A 26,473-nucleotide genomic window follows, 5' to 3' on the forward strand; every position below is an offset into this window, starting at 1 on the left:
CGATATTGGTAAATATAGGGGCACAAATGGCCCCTATTGCCACCTCTTTGCATTGTTTGAATAACTGTCCTTCAAAAACAATGACATTTGTATCAAGGACTAATTCCATAAGTGTTCTAATAGTCCTGATCCTATCATGTCTAAGGTTCAAATGACTACATAGAAATAAATAGAACCATTCAACACCAATTTCATGTGGGATAACAAAGAGCAAATCCCTAACCTCAATTGTCACAAATAAAAGGGCATCATCATACATGTTCTTATCAATTTTTTTCTGAGCAAATCCCATGAATCTTTTACTACCCATACATAGGTTCATAGGATCATACTAGGCTATCTGCCCTAGGGCATTTATAAGCCTAGCCAGAATGTGTTTGGCTTTCGCCACCCATTTTAAATTAATTTTGCTATGCCCTTTTTCGAGGTTAGTTTACTGTGCCTCTGTCTAACAGTGACACAGAAGTGATACCCGGGGTAAACCTACGATCTCCCATCCACTCATCAAGATTCCTCTTGAAGAGAGTCAATGGGGGACTCTGCCTAACCTGGACTGGGATTTTATTCCAAAGTGAAGGGAGCCTCTGGGTTATGAATCTATCCCTCTAGCATGTCCTATTTATTTCAGTGCTGAGGTTCAAGTCTCTCAAGCATGTAGCTTGACAGAATTTGGATTTTCTGAGGTGCAGCATGTCCATTAATTCCAGGTTGGACATGGCTTTATATGTCAGGCACAGATCGCCTCTGAACAGGCGGTATGCCACTGAGTAGAGCTGGAGTTTCTTTAACCGGGCAGCATATGGCATCTGTTTGAGCCCTTTTATCCTCTTGGTGAGGTACTTTTGGGGTCTTTCCAGTTGCTGCAGGTGTCTGGTAAGGTACATCCCAAAAGGGGCATTGTACTCAATTATGGGCCTGATGAGGGATGAGTAAAGAGGCACGATGACCTCCCCTGATCTAGATGTGAATCCCTTCATGATTAGGTGGGCTATATAAAATGTTTTTCTAACCACTTTGGCCCCGGAGTTGTCAAATGAGAGATTGCTATCAACTTGGGTCCCCAGGTCCCTAATTACTTCTTCTGTACTTAATGGATTACCACCTTTCTGGTAATTTGTGGGCACTTTGTTTTTGCCAAAGGGGATGACTATACACTTTTTGGTGTTTAGCTTGAGGCCATGGCTCTGGCACCAGTTGTCTGTTTCTATAAGGCCCTTTTGGAGGATGCTTGTGTCGGCTGGAGAGTCGATTATGGTGCCCAGTTTGCAGTCATCTGCGAACTTGGTCAGCCACAGTCCTTCCGTATTGGCCTGTACCTCCGAGAAATATATACCGAACAAGAGAGGTCCCAGGACTGAGCCTTGTGGGATGCCACTTGTAACTGGTTTGGAGTCTGACATGGCTCCAGCAATTCTAACCATGTGGGTTCTGTCCTTGAGCCAGTTTGCAACCCATCTAGTGACATAGGGGTTTATATTTAAGCTGGTGAGCTTATCTATAATGCCCGAGTGGGGTACTGTATCGAAGGCTTTTGCGAGGTCCAGGTAGGCTGTGTGGACAACCTTCCCCTCGTCAATGGCCTTGGTGACTGTTTCAAAGAAATCAACCAGGTTTAAGAGGCAGGATCTGCCCTTAACAAAGCCAAACTGGGTAGGATCCAGTGTCTGTAGGTCCCCAATATCTTTATTTATGAGGTCCATGATGATCCTTTCCATAGCTTTAAAGACCAAGCTAGTCAGGCTTATGGGGCGATAGTTTCCAGGATCCGTTGAGGCACCACCTTTGTGGAGAGGGACCACAGTTGCTGTACGCCACTCTTTGGGTACATATCCTGTAGTAAGGCTGAGATTGAACAGTAGTTTTATGTTTGGGTTTAGCTCTTCTTGGAGTTCATGTAGGACGCAGCCTGGACACCGTCTGGTCCCACTGATGCTGTGTTTTTTGCTTTGGAGAAGGCAGCTCTTACCTGAGCATCTGAGCTGTCAGGGGGGCAGCACTCTGCTGGGATAGATATTTGCCCTTTTGGTGTGGAGGGGGGGTGAGAAGTTTGCGCTGAACCTGTCAGCTAGGATGTTGGCAATGTCTGTGGGTTTGGTGTATTTTTTGTCATTTTGGACTAATTCTGAGCATATTTGGGAATTACCACCCAGGTTCCTAACATAACTAAAGAAAGCCTTGTGATTATCCTTAGTGTCCTGTGCAATTTTCTCTCGAAGCTGGCCTTAGGCGATTTTATGAGTGCCCGTAGTTTTTTGCTAATACTGATCAGAGATGCCTTCCCTTTTTGGAATTTTGCTCTATCATTTAGTAGCTTCCTCCTTCTATTGTATAGTTTGTTTATGGCTGGGGTCCACCAGACAGGATGTCTGCCTTTGGAGGATTGGGTCTTGGTTTTATTTGGGATCGCATGATCCATGCATTCCTGAAGGTGTTCATAGAATGCATTTATAAAGGATTCTGTGGTCTGGGCCATATTTTCCACAGGCCCGGGGACTTTCAAGGATTCCACCTCGGTTTTGAGGAGTGTGAAATTTGCTTTAGAGAAGTTTTTCACTGTGGTTTTCTGGGCAGGGGGTGGTGTCGGGATGTGAATATCCAGTGATATTAGTTTATGGTCTGATCTTACCAGTGAGGGATACACTTCTGGTCTGGAGCATAGAGTCCCCATGTTGGTGATGATCAGGTCCAGTATGTTTTCCCCTCTTGTGGTAACAAGTTGTTCCATAGCATTTGAGTTTATAAATTCTAGGAACCTTTGGGCTAGGGTGTTGGAGCTAGAGTAATGCTCCCAGTCTATGTTTGGGTAGTTGAAGTCGCCCAATATAATGGTGTTTGGAGAGACCTTCATATTTTCCAGTGTTCTCAGGAAGGCCGAGTGGGGTTCCTGGGTTAGGGAAGGTGGTCTGTAGCAGGCTATAAACTGGAAGGCAGTTTTACCCACTGTTAGTTGCACATGGATAGTCTCTGATGCTTCGTGCTGTGCCACCAACCTGGAGGTGTGGGTATCTTTGACGAATATTGATACTCCCCCTCCTTTTGTGGGTCGGTCCAAGTTTTGGGGCCGAAAAGCATGGTATGAGGTATAACCTGGTAGTGCTGGGGTGCTCTCGGGAGCCTTGAACCAGGTTTCTGTTACTGCACAGATATCGATGTTCTCCATGCTAAGGAGAGTTTCGAGTGCATGCATCTTGAGGTTTAGACTTCTGGCGTTGAGTAGCATTACTCTTAGTTTCTTATCCCTTGTGATACCTATGGAGGTGGGTTTGTCTTTTGAGCCTTGCCTAAAAAAGGCACTATGGGGGTAGCAAGAGCCTTTGCCAATATCCGAAAGCCCAGGGGTGACAGGTGCAAGCCGTCCCTATTGAAGCATCTTGGCTTGTCGAGCATGTCATTCCAGGTTGACAGGCATTGGATCCCCTTTGAATTACACCAATACTTAAGCCAATTATTGAAATTGATCATCTTGTCTTCATATTGTGGCATCATTCTTGGTGAGGGTAAGATGCTACTCAAGGTCAGGGTCATACCGGCCTGGGCCACATGCTCAGAGAGCTCCTCTATGTCTCTTTTCATGTAGTCCAGGGAGGTATGTCTCAGGTCATTCACACCAGCATGGACAATGACTGAGTCATATTTGTACTTGCCTTGGAGTGACCTGAGTGCTTGTGTTATGTGGCGGATCGTAGTGCCCGACAGGCAGCTCACAGTGACTTTCTCCTTGTTCAGCCTGGTGAGCGGGACGTCAGTGTGCCTGACGATAGAGTCACCTAATACAAGTGTATCAGTTGTCTTGTTTAGCCTTAAGGACTGTGACTGTTCGGCACACTGGCTTTAACTGTCTGTCTATGAATTTTGCAATAAAATAGGTTTTAGATGCTTAGCATCAACAATGGGTCTTGGGGGGGGGTGGTTGGCTAAATCTTTCTGTAACTTCGGTATACCAAAGATAGCTGGAATTTTAGAACACTTTACCTCCATAAATTGATGTTCTTCTAAACTGATCTCCCTGTTCAATAACAGCTCTTCTAACATCATGTCAACTTTTCTATATAAAATGTTCTTTTCATTTAAACTTATCTCACAATATACATCTGTAAAAAGTATATCTAACATTTTATCTATATAATGGTTGGTATTCATAATAGCCAACTCGCCCCCCTTGTCAGGTAGTTGACACTTCACTTGACATACCTAATTATGGTAGACACAAACACAAAAAGAAATATTGTTGCAGTAGTAAGTCAGTTATCTACCTTTCCCTTTGCGACCTATGCCCAAGTTTTTATATCAGGAAGACCATTAATGCTCTTAGAAGTAGGATATACCAACATCTTTATGGCATCAAAAAACAAGATCAAAATTATGGCCTCAAAAATGAGGGCCATAATTTTAAATTTATTATATTAGAGCAAGTGGCAATGGGGGATAGAGGTGGACCACTGAACGATTTTTTAGAACTGCAAGAATTAAGGTGGCAGATGAGGACTAATGCCACTGAACAACCAGGTCTTAATTGTACTATGTCTATAAGTTCTATTCTTAGGCTTAGGGCAGAAGGGTGTATGTAATTATGCAATTATTCACTTTTTAAAGGATTTTATTTACTTTCTCCTATTTTGTATATAAATACGTTATTTTCTATTTGCACATGAAATTACATATATTTATATATTTTTGTTAAACATAGGCTTTTGATGTTGATACACTCTGTGTATATGTGTATATAAATACTGTTTTTACTATTTGGTTTTACATCTATGGTTAGTTTAGGTAATATGCCTTTTACAGGCACATATTTTTTAATTGTCAATTAAGATTTGATCAATTGGTTTAGTATTTAAGTTGAGTCAGGTGTGATGATTTTTTTGTACTGTTTGGTTATTCTGAAGAAGTTTTTTTACTTGAAAAGACGAAAGCGCTCAATAAAACATTATTTTGTGGATCCTGGAGTGCTCTATCCTGTTTGTTTCGAAGTCCTGGATGTAACAAAATGTTATCTGGACTAGATTAGTCATGGAAAAGTTGGGAAACAAGTGCAAATGCAGGCTTTTAAACCAGAAAGTTGAAAGAGATGGAAAAAACTGCCCAAATGTCCAATAAACTACTATTTCTGGGTCAGAAACCACTCCTCTTGTGCTATATAGGCTACCTAGTGCTTACCACTCCCACTGATAAGCTAGAACTCTTCCCTCAACACAAAGACTTGGGGGACTCAGAAGTTTACAAACAGTCCTGGATACAGCAAAACTGTATCTGGACTAGACTAGCTACAGGAAGGGCAGGAAACAAGTGCAAATGTGTGCTTTTAGACCAGAAAATTGAAAGAGATGGAAAAACTGCCCAAACGGCCAATAAACTACAATTTCTTGGCCAGAAACCACTCTTGTGGTAGATAGACTACCTAGTGCTTACTACTCCCACTGATAAACTAGAAGGCTTCCCTCAACACAGAAAGGCTTGGTGGGCTAAAAAGCTTACAAACAGTCCTGGATATGCAAATCTGTATCTGGACTAGAGTAGTTACATGAAAGGCTGCAAACTAGCTTAGACTTTTTTTTACAGAAAAGCAGCTAAACAGCACTAACAACAATTCAAGTACAGTGCAAGCTAGCACACTTGACTGGGTAGCAATATTAAAGCAAATACAGTTTAAATAAATGCAATTTATTCAAACTGTATTCTGAACTGAATCCAACTATTGTTTTATTCAACTGACTAGTTAAAAATGCCAAAAAATATGCTTATCAGCTAAGAAGCACACTCAGTCAGAACACAGGCTGGGATAGAGCTGCTACAGAGCTGAATAGATGGGACTGGTAGGAGTATCTGAAATTAAAATATGATCTCACTGTACTCAGTTGGGTGAGCAAATGAGATGGACCCAGAAGGAGTGTTCAAACACAAATTTACAGGAGGGGCGGGTAATTCCAAAGCCACCTAGATTACTACCACAACAGGAACAGTAAGGGAGGGTGGAAAACTAACTGCAGAGAGACAGAGAAACCACAATATTCAGTGAAACAAATAAATAAACAGAAAAATAAAATACAGTACTATCTTTAACACTGCAAGTTTGTACTTATCTCAGCTTGTAATACCATTGATGTAGGTATATTGCAGCCAGCCAAACAGCGCAGATATTCAGAAAATTCACAGATAAGTGATTAACACTTATAAGCACAGAGAAACCCTCTATGCTAAGAGTTCAACACTGAATATCAGTGAAGTGAAAACAATAACCCTCACTTATTGCAGAGACAGAGAGACCACAATTTTCAGTGAAACAAATAAATAAACAGAAAAATAAAATACAGTACTATCTTTAACACTGCAAGTTTGTACTTATCTCAGCTTGTAATACAGTTGATGTAGATATATAGCAGCCAGTCAAACAGCACAGATATTCAGAAAATTCACAGATAAGTGATTAACACTTAAAAGCACAGAGAAATCCTCTAGGCTAAGAGTTCAACACCAAATATCAATGAAGTGAAAACAATAACCCCCACTTACTGCAGAGAGACAGACAGACCACAATATTCAGTGAAACAAATAAATAATCTTAGAAAAATACTCGCTCTTAATGTAATATGAGACTCTGATAAATGTAAACAATAACTAATGATGACAACTGCATTGGCTACCACGCTTTTTCAACTGACTATGTAAGATAATACCCTTGTGCTCTTCTGTAATTTTTTTCTCTGTCATTTTCAATGCTTTGAACATGTACCTTTTTGCTTTACAATCTAGCTGTTGGAGATGTTTGCTCTACTACCTCACTTTTTCCCTTGTATAACATATTGTACTGACCATAGATGCTAAGTTTAATTTTACATCTATTTTATTATTAAATATTTTTATCAATAACAGCTTTTGGAAGAAAATAGCTAATATTTACAACATACATTCATCAAAGCTCCTAATGTGTGTTTCATTCAGTACAGAACTTTTCAGGCAGAAAAGCATTTTCATTTTGACTGAGTCATGTGGCTACTGAAATGCCTTTGTGAAATCTTTGGAAAGCTAATAAAAATATTTAAAAAAATATAATCTCATGCATTAATAGTAGCAACATAACTGTTTGTGGTTGCATTAGTGGACTACTTTTTTTAACATTAACTACATTTATGATGGATCAAGCAGGAAAAACTAAGACATGCAGGCCCAATCTTTATGTTACATTTGCTATGTAGTTTTGAGAAAACAGTACAGAAAGCCAGCAAAATTCTGAAGTTTCTTTCCATGAGTATTAATTGTCAAGATGTTGATGACATCCCTTCATTAGACAAGGAACTGGTAGAGGTTTAGCAGCAATATCATCCTCATTTCTGGATCATGTTCATGATAATAGAAGAAGTTAAATCATAGAGGGCAATAACATTAACAAAGGGAGAAGTGGATAATGGGTAGGAAAAATACTTGTACTGTGAGAAAGGTAACTCGTTACTTTGTTTCTGTCATTTAAGTTAAGTAGCTACCGTATGAAATGTAGTTATTTTTGATACTTCATGTGAGACAGTATTTGTACATTAATGAATTAATACAACTCTGAAGGAAATGTCCCACTCATGATTCTCATCAGCTCTCTATTTGACATATTGCTAGAGTTTTTTTATGAGATGCCCATCTCTAGCTGCATTTTGATAATCAAACCCGGCATCAGTCACTAGCAAGACATATTTTTAAAGTTAGTGGTGCTTGTTTGCAACACATACTGCTTGCAGGACCTGTACAAATCAGAAAACTATGTCTTAACTGCTTTTTTTCCATGGTTAAATTAAAACTGTTTTAAAAACTGTCTCCAAGTTTCCTTCACAGGCAGTACATTCAAGCACAGGATAACATTTGCTCATTCCAATTAATCTGTAATGTTCAATCACTCTTTCCTGAAAGATCAACAGTTTTTGCTTATTGATGGCTGGAGTTCCTTTGACCATAAGTATCTCTCCATACTGTACTTCTGTTTCCCAATCTACAATATTTCATCAGGCACAATAAATGTGTATATGTCAAACAAAGAATGTTATATAACATTTACAGACTATATGATAAACAGTATCACACCAAATGATCCATAATCACCAGTGTGATGCACATACTGTCCATTGTTGGACTCAGTAGAAAAAACTGTCAGCAGCAGGTAATAATTACAATTTCAAAATGCATATCAGCTTGAAATCCTGAACAGAATGCATTACATCATCTTGATAATTTGCAGTAAATATTAGCGACAGCAAGGCTGCACTCAAAACACTTCTAAAGCATATAAAAACATGCTAAAAAGAAACCTAGAAATGCAACATATAAGTACATACCTTTCAAGCGCATTAAGGTTATTCTCAAAGAAATAGTCCACCTAGGAAGAATGAAAGAAATACATTAAACATGTTATTATAATAATAATTATTATTATTATTACTTGTTTTAACTTAAAATATGAAATCTTTGAAATGCTGAGCATCAAAAACCTCATGGTAGAAGCACAGAATGTCAGCATACTTAGCAATGGTATAAAGAGATTCCATATGGCAACTAGCCATGCCCTGTTTACAAGATAGCCATAAATGGAATGCAACTTAAAAGAGACCACAGCATTTATCAGATAACTATGATTATTTTTTTCCTTGTTTCTTCAACTACACACACATATCAAACCTGGACAATGTACTAAATTTTTACTATTCCTGAATCTCAGAGCTATTGAGTTCTACTTCCTTGGTAGGTAATACAGTTGATTCCACATGGGTGAAAATAGTTTAATTCTGTATCTCTGTCATAAGAGATAAAAAGCCTTATGGATAAGGTATCTGATTTTAGATAAGGAAATTGTAGGTTTGAGTTGTGCCATGGTCATTCAAAAAAGACAATAATGTTGCGGTCGGGTGTTGGCTTAAAGGAAAACTCCACGCTAGAACTAAAAAAATATTTTTTTCGCTCTGTCTTTGCCTCCTGGCCTATTTTAATACCTGAAAATCACTCTAAGTGCTGTATTTGTAATTTTAGCCTATTTTCCACAACATGGTTACCAATTGGGCTTGATGTATCAATATGATCTTGTTCTCCCTTAGCCCTTGTTCCTTTGTTTAGGGTCTTCTTTTGTAGTTCAAGATGAACTGACAGTCCCCTATCCCCACACTACAGAATCAATTTCTCTTGGACTACAAAAGAAAACCCTGAACAAAGGTGTGCAATTTAATTACTTTTCTGGGTGTAGCTGGATAACTTCTAAGTATAGTGGAAAACAAGCACTGAGCCAAACATAAATGAGGGTGATTAAAGACAGAAAAGAAGCAGTCCTTTTACAGAAGGTATAGAAGATGACAGTGCCTCACACAAATCCCATTATATGTCAATGGCATGGGAATTCACAGTTACTTCCTTACATCTGGGATGAGTCATACAAGCATTATGGGAAAGAGAAAGGGTTGTGGGAGAACAAGATCACATTGATACATCAAGCCTTTTTGGTATCCATGTTGTGGTAAACAGGGTAAAATTATAAATAAAGCATTTAGAGTGACTTTGAAGTGTTAAAATAGGTCAGGAAACAAATGAAATAAATAGACTTTTTTAGTTCTAGGGTGGAGTTTTCCTTTAATGGTTAAAGTGTTTACCTCGCAGGCAGAATGTAGAGCTTATCACCATTGAAGGGAAACTGGCTATGCTTAAAATGGCCGGTTACATGACACACACACACACACACACACACACACATATATATATATATATATATATATATATATATACACACACACACACACACACACACACACACACTTTTCTCTGGACATTTTTAAATCACAATCAGATATCTGAAGTATACACAGTTAATAAAGTGTCTGTAACTTTGGGGGTATGGTGGCTTTCTGTAGACAAAAGAGACTTTCCCCTGCCATTGTAGATCATAGTTTAAGTCATCAATCTCACTTGGCAGTAGCAGTGTGACACAATATATTTCATTTGCTGACCTCCATGCAAAATGATCATTGCTATAGCTAAACTGTATATGAAGGTGGGTCTGAGAATCTTGTTGTGTACCTAAGAGGTAAGTATGCAGTTCAAGAGTGAATGTGTGTGTGTGTGTGTGTGTGTGTGTGTGTGTGTGTGTGTGTGTGTGTGTGTGTGTGTGTGTGTGTGTGTATGCATCAGTGACTTCTCTGTTTGTTGAGCATATTTTTGGTTGTCTTGTGAATCAGCTGGATAATTTGACTAAGTCATAATTCATCAAGGAATTAATGCTGCAGGACTAGACATAGAAAGAGAGAGGAGCACAATGGTGTTGCGGGAGTTCTTCCTTAACTCAGTAGTGTATGATCTCAGAGTTAGTCCATATAACTAGTACAGTATGTGAGTGTCACCCTCTCCACAGCAAAAAAAAAATCTATTTTACAGCTAGGCTGACATTTCTATATTTGATAGTGGCATTTCTATTTTTTTTCCTTTTCTGCAACTCTACTTTTGGCAGGATGAATGTCAGCAGGGTGTATTTCTGACTTTTACTTCACCACGTTGAAGTATAAGTTCACAGTTTATATTCCCAAACTAAAAGTGTACAAAACAGGTATAAAAACAATAAATGAAAGATAAGCAATTTTGGGTAATCAACCATTCATCAGATCAAATAACATTCAGCATTTCTTTCTATTTATCTAAATGTATACCGAATCAATAATTAAGAAAATACACGCCAGAATTCCAAAATGTGAACATTACAATACTAATTAAATATAATGATATGGGTTGACCAATCATCAATTGCTATTTCAAATATCAGCCAATCATAAGTGCATCCAGCATCCAGGATAGTAATATGGAAAAAGCTGGCCAATGGCTAACAACATAAATCCTAGAGCATTATTGGTTGAGTTCTCAGTCAGAATACAATCCAATGGTTTGCAATGTACGAATAAATACCCTATATTCTAGATTTCCACCAATCGTGGACCGTCCCTACCTTACCAACAGAAATACATCAGAGTCAATCAGTTTAGTTACTAAAAGTAGCTTTATATGACAGAGATGAACAATTAAGAAATATGCATGCCTCAGTCATGAAGTATACATCATTACTACAATCAATTCAATGTCTACATGATTTATGTGAGTGTTCGAAAGTGCCATACTGAGTCTGACACAGCACGTATGAAAAATACAATTATAAAACACTCATATCTACATTATCTTTAATAGATAAAAAAAATCATATCAAATCATAAAGAAGGGAAATCAAATACTGTCTTTCCAGAATTATATATGCTAGCGTACCCGCAGCAATATTGCCTTAAATAGCTGTACCAAAAACAATATGTAAATACTAAAGCAAATTAAGTACATTGTGCTAACTGCACCATGGCAATATTTCACAGACCTTCAAATCATTCAGAAGAGACTTATCAAGCTAAATGTGCTCATTGGTGGGGAAAGAAAGTCAGATCATTCAAAATCTAAGGTGTAAATAGCCAATCAAAAGCTATATTCTCTATAATGTACGAATCAAGAATGTTTAGAAGACCTAAATACAATAGCTAGATGAAACACATACCAATGGCAATAAATCTTAACAGCATTATTAAAAATATTAGCAGTGTTATTAAAAATGACTGCATAAAGAAACATTAAACAGAAATTAGTACAGACATACCATGCTGAGAATCAACTACTGTCTTGACAGAAATAAACCAATCCACAAATATATATGCTACCAAACCCGAAATATTTGGTGACTTAAATAACTGCACCAAAGAGCAGTATGTGGATGTTAATGCAAATTGAATATATCGCCATGACAATATTGCATAAACCTTAAAATCACTCAGAAGGGGCATGTCTAGGTAATTACACTCATTGGTAGAAGAAGAAAGTCAGATCCAATCAGGATCTAAGATGTAAATCCCAAATCAAAAGCTATATTCTCAAAAATGGACAAATCAAGAATGTCTAGATCACCAAATTAAGACAACAAGAGGAAACATGTACCAACAACAATAAATCTTAGCAGTTTTAGTATAAATTAGCTGCATCAAGAAGGATTAAGCAGCAGCTAGTACAGGCACACCAGGTCAAGAATACAGAACACCATAATAACACTCAGGCCACCCAGATGGACTTTATCTAGCTTTTGGCTTTTATTGTTTAGAGGAAACAACAGATCCAATCAGACAGGATCTGAGATGTATATATATATATATATATATATATATATATATATATATATATATATATATATATATATATATATACATATATATATATATACACAAATATATATTTATACACATGTACTTCACTTAACTGAAAACTCAAAATACTGAATTTCGTTTAACTGACACCACAATACCTAATTTTCAAAATACTGAAAACTCATTTGACTGAGGCTCATTATACTGAAAGCTCACAGTGCTGAATTTCAAAACACTTAATTGTAAGATTTAGACATGCACACCCACAACACCAACAACTAACTCTTTCCAAAACTTAAAAACTACTTACTTACCCTCTTAACAGCATTCTAGCACATGTTTGGCTATGGCACTATATGTGTGTCCTTTTTTATGACAATATACATGATCTCTAATCTGCTCATGCAAATGTCTGTAGGTTTTTCCGACATAAAATAAATAACAGTGCATGCAGTGAACTAAATAGATAAGATTCCTACTATTACAGTTGGCATTAATGGAAAAATGAAATATAGTCCTTGTATCAGGGTGTTTAAAGTCAATCCCTCCATATATGTAATCACAGAAGTTACAGTGGCCACATTTGATAGTCTCTTGCCCTGAAACTAATCTTTCAGAATATGGCCCTGTCTTTGGATAACATAGCCTGTGTTTCAGATTTCCCTTGTTCTTATACTTCAAATGTGGTTTCTCCTCTATAATCTGAGCTATATGGGTATCAGTTTGAAGAATTTTCCATTGCCTATGCAGAATGTCTCTTATTGCCCCACTATCCCTAGTATAAGAAAAAAATATTTGACTTCTTATATACCTTACCATATTTTGGGGTTTGGAAAAATATGGTTTGGCCCTATCATTCCTCATAGCTTTAGCATTAACTGCTGTTTTATGGATCTCATACTCACAATATCCCCTAGTGATGAAATCATTACTCATTTTATTAAATTCTTCATTCCATCTGGTATCCCTATCAATCAATCTAGGACAAAGCATTGCTTGACCTTTCAAAATATTATTAAATATATGGCCATGGTGCATACTAGTTCTATGGAAGTATGATGCACGATAGCAGTCTTTGGTATTTCTATCTGTATGAACACAACCTTCATTATCAATGCTCATTTGAATATCTAAAAATTCTATAACATCTGTAGAATATTTTCCAATGAACCTTAAAAATTCGCTACTATGATTCATATACTCAATCAATTCCAATTGTTTACATTCAGCACCAAGCCAGAAAATACAAAGGTAATCTACAAACCTGCTATAAAACACTAGGTATTCACAAGCTAAGGGATGTGTAAGCAAATTTTGAGATTCCCTTTCAGCCATCACCATGTTGGCGTAGCTATTGGCACACAGTGTGCCCACAGCTACTCCTAACATTTGTCTATAATATTTACCATTGAACACGAAAACATTGTTTTGTAAAATTATTTCAAGCAATTCACATATCAAATTTATATGCATTACAGAATAGGAACTATTGCATTTAAGGAAACTGCTAACCATCCTTGTACCTTGTACAGTAGGGATGACTGTAAACAGTGAGGTTACATCATATGTTGCCATCAAGACATCACTCACAGACTTGCCATAGCCTTCAATAAAACAATATAGATCTTGTAGCATTTGTTCCGTATCTCGTAAAATATACTCATATTATTCTAGTAGTGGTTTAAATTGCTTCTCCACATAGATAGATAGTGGCTCAGTCAGCCAACCCCCACCCACCGCAATGGGTCTAAAAGGGGGTCTCTGTGGATTCTTATGGACTTTAGGTAATCCCTGTAGTGTTGGAATCAAAGGTTTCTCAACAACAAAACAGCTAAATAATTCTTTAGTCACCATGCTATTAGTTACTTGTTGCATTAAAATATTAGTAACATTCTCAACCATGCCATCATTATCTGACAAATTAATATGTTTATACACAAAAACAGCCTGCAACATTTCAGGCATCGACTAAAAATAGAAATCACTATCCATGACAACTATCTGACCTACTTTGTCTGCAGGTCTTATAACTATAGTAGAATCAGTTCAAGTGCTGTTAAAGCTGGTTTTCATTAATTGTGAGGTTTTCAAACTTCCTTTTAGTATAATTATGTCTATTTTTTATCAAAATAGTCATAAAATTCTGTTTCACATACTTAATAAAATGTATCTAGTGTTGAATTATACTGTGGGTTAAATAAGCTCGATTTTCTAAACACAGTATCCCTTGAAACATTTACGGTATTGTCCACATTAATAGCCCTATATTCCTCATTAAACATTAGTCTTAGCTGAATATTTCTCAGACTCAGTTTAAAGTCAATTAAGGTATCTGCCACATTCGCCAATGTCGCAGGAATGAAAGACAATCTCTTATTTAGTAAGTCGCATTCAAAAGAAGTGAGGTACCTGCATGAAATGTTCCATACTAAGTCATTTCTGTTGTTGCCCACATTTTCTTCAGTATATTGCCATTCCCTCGACCCTCTGGCCTCCGTTTCATTCACCCTCAGTTGTCCAGTGAACCTGTAGACTGTTTGCACTTCACTCTGATAGGTAGAGGCAGCAAAAAAAACTGGTTGGAAAGGCATCGCCATTGTTTTAGGCCTTACCACAGGTTCACTGTTGACGTCAATGCTTCCTGAATCCTGTGTAAGTGCAGCCCCTGTTCTGATTGGATCATTCTGCAATTACAGACCTTCTGCATTAGGTGTTTCATATAAGGAAGCATCATGTTGATTGGTGGGGGATGAAACCATATTAACCAATGGAGCAGAAGCAGTCGAATGCAGAGTAGTCCCTCCTACTTGATGAAACCCTCCATTCAAAGCCGTTGTCTGTACAGCTTCACGCTGTTGGCCAGATGTAATATAAAAAGTTTCTGACCATTTCGGCAAAGTAAAAACATGTTCCTTTTCAAAATCACTGGTGTCATGCTCAATTTTATTTCTTTTCTGCTGCATCTGCGTTCCAAAGCCTGGAACATGCAAAATCTTACTCTGGGTTACAATATCAAATTCTGGTCCCTCTGAAATATATTTACAAAAATTGCAGCTTTAAAACAACTTAAAAATAGGCTGTATGAACATTATTATGCCATTAGAAAGACAAATTTGGACAATGCTCTTTATAAGCACACTTTTAACTGTGTGGGTAACAATGACAGTGTTAAGTTTTTTTTTCACAGTTATTGATCATGTTCCAGTGGATTTCAATGGAGACAGAGATGGGGAACAAAAGGGTGATTTTGTTACACCTAGCACTTTTAACCCACCCTTGCACCCTGCATTAAAAGCATTTGAGAATTTGTGTGAAATAGAAATTAAGGATTTGTTAAACAAAAGAAGTAAGATAAATTTTTATAACATGACTGCAGAAGAGCAAATGATTTTTAACTCTATCAAGGATGATATTTCTATCAGGGTTATGTGTGCAGACAAAGGGGTTCAATGGTCATAGTGAATTCTGATGATTATGTGAAGGGAATGCAGTTTTTATTAGCAGATGAAACAGCATATAAAAAGTTTCCAAAGCTGATGTCCTAAAAGCTTACAAAAGAATAGATTCTTGGCTTTTTGAAGCTTTGGCAGAAAGTCTGATTTCCAGGAATATGCATGAGTTTTTTTTTTTTTTTTTTTTTGCAGTAAACAAACCCAAGATAGGGCATCTCTTTGGAATTCCAAAGACACACAAGGATGGGCATTGTCCCCCCTTACAGGCTTAAAGTTTCCTCACCAGCATCGAAGTTAGGGCCATGTTCTAGGTTTATAGACAGAACTCTGCTTGAGACAGTACAAAAGACAGAATCCTTTATCAGGGATTCTTTTGATTTTTTTAAGTAAAATCAATAAAATTAAGGTTGAAGCTGGTGATTTCTTGGTGACAGTTGATGTGGCATCTTTATACACCTGCATTCCCCATGATTTGGGTTTAGAGTGGGTTGGGGATTTATTAATTAACAGTGAAGAATATGAATTAGAAGAGTGCAGGTTCATGTTGGAATGCATGGACAACATTCTTTCATACAATTACTTCATGTTTGACAATGAATATTTCTTGCAAATCAAGGGTGTGGCAATGGGTGCCAGGATGTCCAAGTTCACCAACAGACATAAAATTGTGAGTTACCATGGTTTTATTGATGATTTTTTTTTTATTTGGAGAGGAACACAGACTGAGCTCTTGCTGTTTATTGAAGACATGAATAACAGCACCTCTGTTTTGCATTTTACCGGTAGCTGGGGCAATTTTAAGATTTCCTTTTTAGATTTAAAGGTTATCAAAGAGGAAGGTAAATATTTTTTTGGGGTCCAGCATCAGTTATAAAAATGTAGCAAGTGATGGTCTTTTGAGTTATTCTAGTATGCATCCCACTTATGTGAAAAACAACATTATAAAAGGGAAGTTAGTAAGACTTAAGAGACTTACAAGTGACAAAGCACAGGTAGATCTGTTAGTGCAGGAACTGCATTCTAGATTTAAAAACAGAGGGTACCCGTCCAAAATTGTGCATGACATTATTAGTACAAACGAAAAGGAGGGGCTCAGGGGGAACACAAAGGACAAGAAGGATTGGGTTACATCAATGTTGTTAACCTTTACCATAGACAGCAAAGAAATCAAAAATACTGTGTCCAACAACTGGAGAATATTAGTTTCCAACAGTGATCTTCAGATGGTAGTAGGAGGAGCCCCTATTTTTGTTAACACAAGAGATAGGAATTTCAAAGAAATGTTAAAAAGTAGACAAAGGAAAAAGTCCCAAGGTAACACAGGTACTTTTAAATGCAAAAGCTGCAATTTTTGTAAATATATTTCTGAGGGACCAGAATTTGATATTGTAACCCAGAGTAAGATTTGGCATGTTCCAGGCATTTTCAATTGTAAATCTACCTTTGTGGTATACATGGCAAAATGCTCCACCTGTTTTTCATTTTATATTGGGAAGACCAATAGGCAACTTAAAAACAAGATGTATGACCATTATTATGCCATTAGAAAAAAAAAATTGGACAATGCTCTGTATAAGCACACTTTTAACTGTGTGGGTAACAATGACAGCGTTATTTTTTTTTTCACAGTTATAGATCATGTTCCAGTAGATTTCGATGGAGACAGAGATGGGGAACTAGATTTTAAAGAGTTCAAATGGCAGGTTCTTTTGGATGCTTGCAGGACACCAGGGCTTAACAATGGTGTCAGCTATAAAGCTGCATTGAAAAGAAAAGCCTATTACAATAAATGTAAACAGTTTATAAGCTTGTTAAAAATGTATGCACTATTTAGGATGCATTTTATACAGATATATATATATATATATATATATATATATATATATATATATATATATGTATTAAGTTTTAAGAAAATAAGATCTGATTGGTTTGATGTGTACTGATTATGCTTTAAAAATGGGACAGTTTTTTTCAGTTTGTTCTGATAAAGGCCTAATTTTTGGGCTGAAAGCGCTAAACCAGTGGATTAAAGTATTTTTTGTGTGACACAGTGCTTCACCATTACTTGTAGTTTTCATTTTAAGTTTACAAAAGTTACACAAGGCGTGAGACAAGTCTGCAGTTTTTTCTTAAAGTAGTACTTTACTTGACCTGTAGAAGCGAGTTCTTCTATACTCTGAGAATACACTGAATTAAGAACCTATCCCTTCAGTTAGTCTTATTTGTTGGTACAAATTTAGATCCTTAGTATGAGTACTTGTAGAACTACTAGTCTTGTGAAGAAACAGGAGATCTTTCATGGCTCAAAAAGGGAGACAAGGGTCATCACAAAGCAGCTGGTTTGCTTCTGAGTATAATGATAGTTGTGGTAATCTGTTGGTATAGTTGAAGGCTTTAAGGCCTTTAGTTTATCTTTTGTTCACTGGGTTATTACCACTAGTGTAGTAGCCTGTTTTTACGGGTAACCCAAGATGGTAGTTATACTATTAGGGGACATTTGGGCAAGGTATCAGGGAACTTACCCTACACCTTTCAACAGGTGCCGTGGAATCTTTTACATCCACCTGAACTACCATCAACTTATTTTAATGTCTCATCTAAGGTCAGGCACACTCAGGAGTGCAGCACTCCCTTATGTTGAATTGCAGTGTCAGGAACCAATCTAACGGGTATGGGAATAGAACTCACAGCCTTCTGCATCAAAAGTGAGTCTACTACCTTTTCTCATCACTGACAATGATGAAAAAAACGTATTTTTTATTTTTGTGTTAAACATATTGGAATCTTTATAGATGAGCAGCACACTTGGATTTGTACACACCAAAGGGGTCATTATATTCAAAGATGGGTCTAATAAGGGAGGACTAGAGTGGTAAAATGGCTTCTTTTGATCTTGAAGATATTCCCCTGGTCATTAACTGGGATAGATAGAAGGATTCCCTGACTATGGTGGAAACATGATGATAGAATGACAGAGAGAAAGTCGTCCACATAAGTACCTAGTCTCTTAAGACTATATGTCTTTGAACAAGACTACCACATACAACATATGACACATGAGCAGCTTTCTTACCAAATGCTAATTTGCTGCAATTTTTTACTTTTAGTTTAAGGCAGGTTTCAGTACACCAGGTATGTGCATTTTCTAGCTTTTTTTGAGCAGTTTATTATTAGGAGATGAGCAGATAGCAATGCCCATTTTGCAATCATAAGCAAATTGGTCAGCCATACTTCCAGAGTATTGGCTTTGATGTCTACAAAATCAATCAATACCAAACAGGGGACAGACCAGCAGTGGTCCTGATGGTACCCCTGCAGTTATAATTCAAAGCTTGGACCACTTGGCGTATCACAAAATCCCCCTCAAATCAACTTAGATTTAGACAACTAAGGAACAACACTAAAAAATCTGCCACCCCAGATAAAAAAATCTTTTACTGACATGTACAACAGAAGCATCAAAATAATCCATAAAAGTTTTGGGCAGGCATAAATAAACATCTTCACCCAAGGCAATGCACAACTCCTACCCCCTCAGCTACCATCCAAAAATCTTCGGAGGACATTGCCAGTTCCTTTAATAGTTTCTTCACAGAAACTATCCAGTCACTAGCTAACAAACTATTTCCCAGTTGCCCAAATCCTAACACTGTCGCACCTAGTTATCAACTCCCCTTTAACTTTCAACCAGTTTCCACATCACCTATCCATGCCCTAATCAAGAAACTAAAGCCTACCACCCTTGCACTGGATCTCCTCCCAGCTGAGCATCTACAAAAAGCTGCAGATGCCATAGCATACCGGATCTTCATCCTGATCAATAAAGCTATATCAGAAGCCACTATCCCCTCCATCTGGAAGACATCCCATGTTATTCCACTCCACAAAGGGGGCAGTTCCACTGAACTGTCAAATTACAGACCTATAGCTATTTTGTCACCCCGGCTAAAATTATGGAGAGGTGCATCCATAAACAACTCTCATTCAGCTCAGTCTCCTGGCTAACTCGCAGCATGGTTTCAGACCATTTCACAGTACAACCATGGCCCTCCTCTCCTTCTGCAATGTTATTAATCAAAACCAAAACAACAATAAGCTTTATTCTGCCCTCTCTCTTGATCTCTTCAAAGCCTTCGACATGGTCAACCACCAACTACTCATACACACACTTAAAACTATTCCCCTAGATGTCCAGGCTATCCAATGGTTCAAATCTTATCTGAGTGGTAGACAACAGGCTATACTATGGCAGAACAATCTTCCCTTCTACCTATCACCCTTGAGGTCCCTCAGGGCTCTATATTAGGACCCCTATTATTTTCTATCTTTAATAATGACCTGTACACAGTCATCCCAACAGCCACCTGCTTTCAATATGCAGACCACTCCACTTTGATTTGCTCTGCCACCTTCCCTTTACGTCTGCAGACACTATCCCAAAATGTTTTTAATACTGTTGAAAAATGGCTCTGTAATCGATGACTCCTAATAAATCCTAACAAAATGAAGCTACTGCTTTTCTCTCCCACTCGTAAAGCCTCTGCTCCAACCTGTACTATAAAATTTAACAATGACACTGTCATTGTCCCAGATCCCTTAACCTCAAGTCTGATATGCATATTAATCAAACTATTAAAATGTTAATAAAAAACTTGGCTCACTATACAAGATCAAACCTTCTCTCACACCACTAGCTAGGATGGTAATTGCCCATACACATCTACTTTCCACCCTCCTTTATGCACCCCTCTTTTCACAAACTTGAGTAAGTCTGACCTTAATAAACTCTCTTGTTGCTTTAATCATATTGCTAGATTTGCCACTGGAGCAGCGTACAGAACACACCACTGTCTGACCTAAAGAATCTAGGGTGGCTAGAATTGCCTATCCAGCTTCAGTACAATCAGCTAATAGCAGCACATAAAATTCTCTACCAACCTGAAAACATAACCGTACTTACAAAAAGTATCACCCCTTACAGCAACCTCAAGACACTTTGCTCATCCAACGAATTACTAGTTCAAACCCTCAAAAGCAACAGCTCATCTGGAGACTCTCTATATGCCAACTCTGTTGGTAAAATATGGAACTCACTTCCTGCTGAGCTTACTTCAGAACCCGTTCTAACCCAATTAAAAAAAAATCCAAAACAGTACTTTAAAAGGCAATGACTATGTCCTTGCTCTAATCTTGACTAACTCTGGCAATATAAACATGAGCTAAGAGGTCTTTTGGCCACCCCTACATTGCTTCCTAATTTTTATTATATAACAAATTAGATTTATATATGACAGAATGAATGATTTGTATCCTATGTATTGTATCTGTAACAGTGTTTTAACTTGATTAACAGTTTTTCTGTATGTATGTATGGAGCTTTTCTCCCCAGGCCTCTGCTGAAAATGGACAAGTATCCAGTTGGACTATCCCGGTCAACAAATGTAAAATAAATAAATAAATAAATGTTCAGAGAGGATACCAGCAAATCTTAGTAATTGAGATGCGTCGGACAGCCAGTTTGCAAACAATGAGCTACTTAGGGTTTGCATTGCTTATCTAAATTTTCAGTAATAGCTGCATGCCGTGTAGTGCCATAAGCCTTGACCAGATCAACATAAGTTGCATGCACAGAGTGAACTCTACCAACAACCTTTGTAACCTTTCCAAGATGGTTTACTAGGTTCAGGAGACAAGTTATGCCCGTCACAAAACCAAACTGAGTGGGGTCTAGATCAGTTAGCATGCTTATATCTGCATACATGAGTTCAGCTATAATGCCTTTCATGACTTTGCATTTAAGGCTGGTGAGACTGATAAGCCTATAATTACCTGGGTCTACAGTGGGGTCACATTTGTGCATCAGAGTCACAGTTGCAGTCCTACAGGCAACAGGGACAAATCCTGAGGATAGGATGAGGTTCAGCAGTGTAGCTAACTTGCTTGTTGCATACTTGGAACTGATCAGAAGGCAGTCTGATATATTATCTGGTCTGAAAAGCATATCATTTTTTTCCTTTGATAGTGATTCTAAAATTTGTTACAAAATGATTTCAGTTGAAACTAAATTTTCAGGGATAGTGGTATAAGAATCTGCTTTGGTGAGGTAAAGTTAGTACTAAATTTGTCTGCTATTACAACAGTTATATCTCTGAGAGTGAAATGTGTGATTATTAGTATAGATGAACTCAATGCATTATTGAATATTATTTCTTAATTTGCTGACATAACTTAAACAAAGTAAATATATAGCTTCCTTTGGCGTCTTTTGCAACCTTAAGTTTGTACTTGCTTTACATTTTCTAATAGTGCTCTTATGTGCCTTGTTATTATGCTTCGGTTTGGTCTAGAGGTGGGGGGATGGGGGATTTCAAACAGCTTTGCATTATTTTCCATCTTTTCCATTAAAGAGGTTAATTCCTCACTTTACCATTATATTTAGTGCAGATGGCTACAGGCTTTTCTATGGAGATTTTTAGATGCTGGTAAAATTGGAGGTAAGTGTGGTAACTGTCTCATTTGAGTTCATTTGCAGAAGGTTGTTGGGAATTTTGTATAGTCTTCTATAGGTTGAAGTAGGTTTGCCTTGGAAAAGTCCCTTAAGTTGTTTTCACTTGTTAGTGGGGTTCTACCATTAAACCTGACAGCATAGGTAGCAACTTTATGTTCAAATTTAACCAGGGATGGGAGATGTGTGGTGTGGTACAGGCAAATGTTATGCTGCTAAGGACAAGCTTTAGGATACTAGAGCCTCAAGTAGGTAGTTTTTACAATTTGTTCCAGTGCACTGCTATTGTAAGTCTAAAAAATGCTGTGCATATTTATTTTTATAGTGTCGGTGTGCCACACATTGCTTGGGTAACTGAACTCCCCTAGCAAGAAAGCATTTGATTTCATATTTAACCACTCAGTGGAATGAAGGTAATTTTCATCATCATTTTGGGGCATTGATGGGGATCTGTTGCTAGTAATAAAGTAAAAGATGGATTTGTAAGAGTAATTTGGATCTCCAGGAGTTCCAGGTTAGGAGTATGTGTAATGTGAAATAGGACTGCAGGGCTTCTGACAAATGTAAATAATCCTCTGCTGTTACTCAAGAGCCTAAAGGTATGATAGGTGTAAAACCCTTTTATAGGTGGAGTGCTGTCACTGCACTGATACTGTGTCTTTGTAAGTATACAGATATGAATGTGTTTGACCAGCAGGATGAGTTCAAGCTCTGACATTTTTCTGTTTAGATTCCTAGCATTGAGTAGTCCCCCATAATGATGTACAAATTTGGGTTTGAGTTTGCTATGTAGGAATGTTACTTTTTCCATCCATGTTCTGACATCACAAACTACTTCTTGAAATAAATTTTGTAGCATATTCTTGCATCTGTAAATATGTATACATATTTATTTTTTAACATATTGTTGCATCTGTAAATATGTTTTGTTCATTTTATGCATTCCAATTCACCTGGGCTGCACTTAAAATGGTCCAGTGAGATCAGTGCACTACCCTGGTAAACAAATATAAATAAATAAATGTTGATTAAAGAGACTAAAAGAGCCAACACAGCTGCAGCAAAGGCTTTAGCCAGTATTTAGAAGCCCTGATATAAGAGTTTTAAGCCATCTCTGGCAAACCAAGAAGTCTTATGCGCCATTTCACCCAAGACTGACGCATACTGGATCCACTCAGAATGACACCCCTACTTAGCCAATTGTTAAAGCCAATTATCTTGTCTTGCTATGTAGGCATAATTCTTGGTGAAGGCAATCTCTTTTCTGCCTTTGGCACATATATCATATCTCTCTGCACGTCCTTCTGGGTGGCACACCTCAGGTTATTCACCCCACAAGGACCATCAATCAGTAGGATAGGATCACATTTGTCTGGTTTAAGGAACCATAGAACTCTTTTGACATCACTGATCCTGACACTAGAGAACCACTTACAGTTACTGTTGTTGTTCACTCAGGTGAGTGTGGAGTCAGTGAGCCTCAGTATAGAGTCACCTATAACTAAGAACTATCTCTGTATGGCAACAGGCTTGCCTTACATGTTTAGGCCTGCTTTCCTGGTCGCACATGAGTAATCTTTGTGGAGCTGCACTATATGGAAGGGGCCAAGAAGTGGGTTTTGCTTGGCATATTGAAGGCTGAGATATTTTAGAGATTTTGGAAATTTTTTCTTTACAGCCTCAGCATAAGTTGTAGGTTTAGTGTTCTGTTGTGACTGATGTGGTGTTGTGGGTGTATGATGTTTACCAATAGCTGTCTGATGCAAAAGGTTTGTGTTTTACACTGGGATTCCAAAAAAAAATCAAGGTAGCTTTGTGCATAACTTCCATCACCCTGCAATGTTACCCAGAACCTAGTTTTCTAGTATTCCTTTTGGGGGCATCAGAAACATTCCATGTTAATGAATATTATTACCTCTGCACTGCACATTCCAAGTCTATATAAATATGACATGTAGTCCTGTGGATCTCAGAATGTGCCTGAGCCCTCAACTTTACTTTTATATTAGCACTGGTACTGTAATTATTTAGCCTGCCTGGTAACCTGCCTGCAGTACCAAAGCTGATATGAGGTGGCATGCAGCAAATCCTGGATGATGAGTGACAGTAGACCACAGCTATAATGATTTGAGGCAGTGCCATCTGTGCCTGGGAGAGTAGGACAGTGCATGTGTAACATATGCCAGAATAGCTTGCTGGTGTTTTGTAAAGAATGTTATGCCATTTAACTATCAAACTGATTTGCAAATATGCTTGTTTTAAAAATGCATCAAAAGTGGGTCCTGATGGACAGAAAAGAAATATACATGTATGTCAGACATTATTATTATAACTGATTAAATGCATGTTTTAACAGAGAATTCTGGAAGGGAAGAGGTTAATCTCAGTCCAGCTAATTTTGAAAAATAGATTGAAAATTAAATAGGTTGTTTTAGGCCATAAATATTTTATCCTACAGGTCTAATTGCAGCCAGAAGCAAAAATGTTTGGGAAAACCAGGACTAGGAATCTTACTGTATTGTCCTTAGGAGTGAATTAATTGCCAGCCTGGAAGAGTAAAAGTTTTTGAAATTGTTTTATAGCTTTCAGATGCTGCAACAGACCTTAGCAAAGCTCTGGTTATGTATTTTACCAGACTCAGATGACCAGAGGTGATGTCATTCTGTAACCAGCACTGAAATGACTCTTTAGATATTAGTGAGAGATATAATGAAACTCTCATAGCAGCACTTTGTTCTTCGGCACCTGACAGGAAAGATCTCTCACAGTTATCTCAAGCAACCTCACACCTCATCTTGCCTTGCTATAGAAAACAACTTAACTTGTTGTTGTGTCTTTTGGCTTTTCCCAGTTAGGGGTCGCCACAGCGGAACTCCGGTCTGCTAATGATTGGTAGTTGATTTTTATGTGTAGGGGTTACCAGCCCTGACGCACAACCTTCAATGAAGGTACGCCCATTCACGCATGTCTCTCCGCAGAAGACACTCTAGCTGAGAATCGAACCGGACAGCATCTTACTGTGAGGTGACAACGCTACCTCAGCACCACCACCATGACTAGTAAGCAACTTAACTAAAGACCAGTAATTCTTTAGTCATTCAGAAAAAATATAGTGAGATTAGTTAAGTATTGGTTTTCTGCAGCTGTGTAAATCTATGCAACTGTGTTATTTTTTATATCTCCCGTGATTGAAACTCTGGTGTTTCTTGTAACTAGATATCTGGCCAGATTCAGCAAGCTCTGCATGGAATGCAGGAACAGTGCAAGAGCTTCTGCACACAATATGGCCGACGAGTGATCCAGGATCGAGCTCCTGGCAGGTGCATGAGCACTCCTACACTATTTCAGCATGGACACCACTGCTATATGCTAATTACCTCATTTTCTGGTAAAATCATGCAAATGAGGTGAATTAGTGATCCAGGAAGCAGTCAGTTGTCCATGCCTGAACAGTGTACAGAGCAGTAGCTGAATACATTTCTGCAAATTACAATACAGAGGCATGACAGCTTGAAAGAACGCATGTATTACATTTAGTAGGCATGCCAATGGCCAAATATATGGCCATTGGCATGAAAAATAGCTTAAATTTTATAAAATAAAACTTTTATTTTTTTTTGGCTGATCTCAGCTGTTTAAGCATAGGGGAGTGGCGAGCAAATGGGATCGTGCTGAAAATAAAATAAAAAAGGGGGGGCAATTTTCAGGGAAATCTGCATTTTTGCCATTATAGTCAATGGCATGCAGAATGAAAACAATACCAGGGAACAGTTGTTGCTAAGGGGAAAGGCTCAGTGTGAGTGCAGTAACTATGGAGTAAGGCAGTGGGGTATGCAAATGAAGGGAATCTTACTGAATCACAAATTTCTTCTAAGTGTCAGACTGCACCTAACCATGTAGGTGCTCTAATACGGCCATATAAGCAGGACAAGTAAATGACATAAAAAGGGGGTGTGTGATGCTTGCTGTAAGCACACTGGAGCTCTGTTGCCAGGGTTTCCACTTAGCTAAGCACAGCTAAGCAATGGGTTTGTGTCTGAGGCTGCAATGTCTTACACCTTGAAATTAAGAGTGTGTTCGCATCCAGGGAGGGACATTTCTGCTAAAATGTGTTTACCTTAGCTAACCAGGTGTGCGCAGCGTGCACTAGGACTTAACGCCCCCCCCCCAAAAAACACAGTCAATGGTAGTACTGTGCATATGTCAGCAAGGGGGTGTGTCTGAGGCTGTACAGCCTTGTTTACCTTGCCTAAATGGGTGTGCGTGGCATGCACTGGGATTTAAACCACAAAACTAAAAAAATACAAGAAATGGCAACTGGAACAAGAAAA

At 37.9% G+C, this 26,473-nt stretch overlaps 1 protein-coding gene across 1 annotated transcript in view; it reads right to left on the reverse strand.

The window, feature by feature from the left end:
• The window catches only part of SNTG1 (syntrophin gamma 1), a 4,111,241-nt gene that overhangs the window by 2,631,816 nt on the left and 1,452,952 nt on the right, over positions 1 to 26,473 (reverse strand). Inside the window, exon 6 of the mRNA XM_044065493.1 lies at positions 8,319 to 8,359. The gene's annotated coding sequence lies outside the window, so the exon portion shown is untranslated. The remainder of the gene's footprint in view (positions 1 to 8,318; positions 8,360 to 26,473) is intronic.

This window comes from Protopterus annectens, chromosome 3.part0 (genome assembly GCF_019279795.1).
Source record: "Protopterus annectens isolate FY-2018-M chromosome 3.part0, PAN1.0, whole genome shotgun sequence".
Classification (NCBI taxonomy): domain Eukaryota; kingdom Metazoa; phylum Chordata; order Ceratodontiformes; family Protopteridae; genus Protopterus; species Protopterus annectens.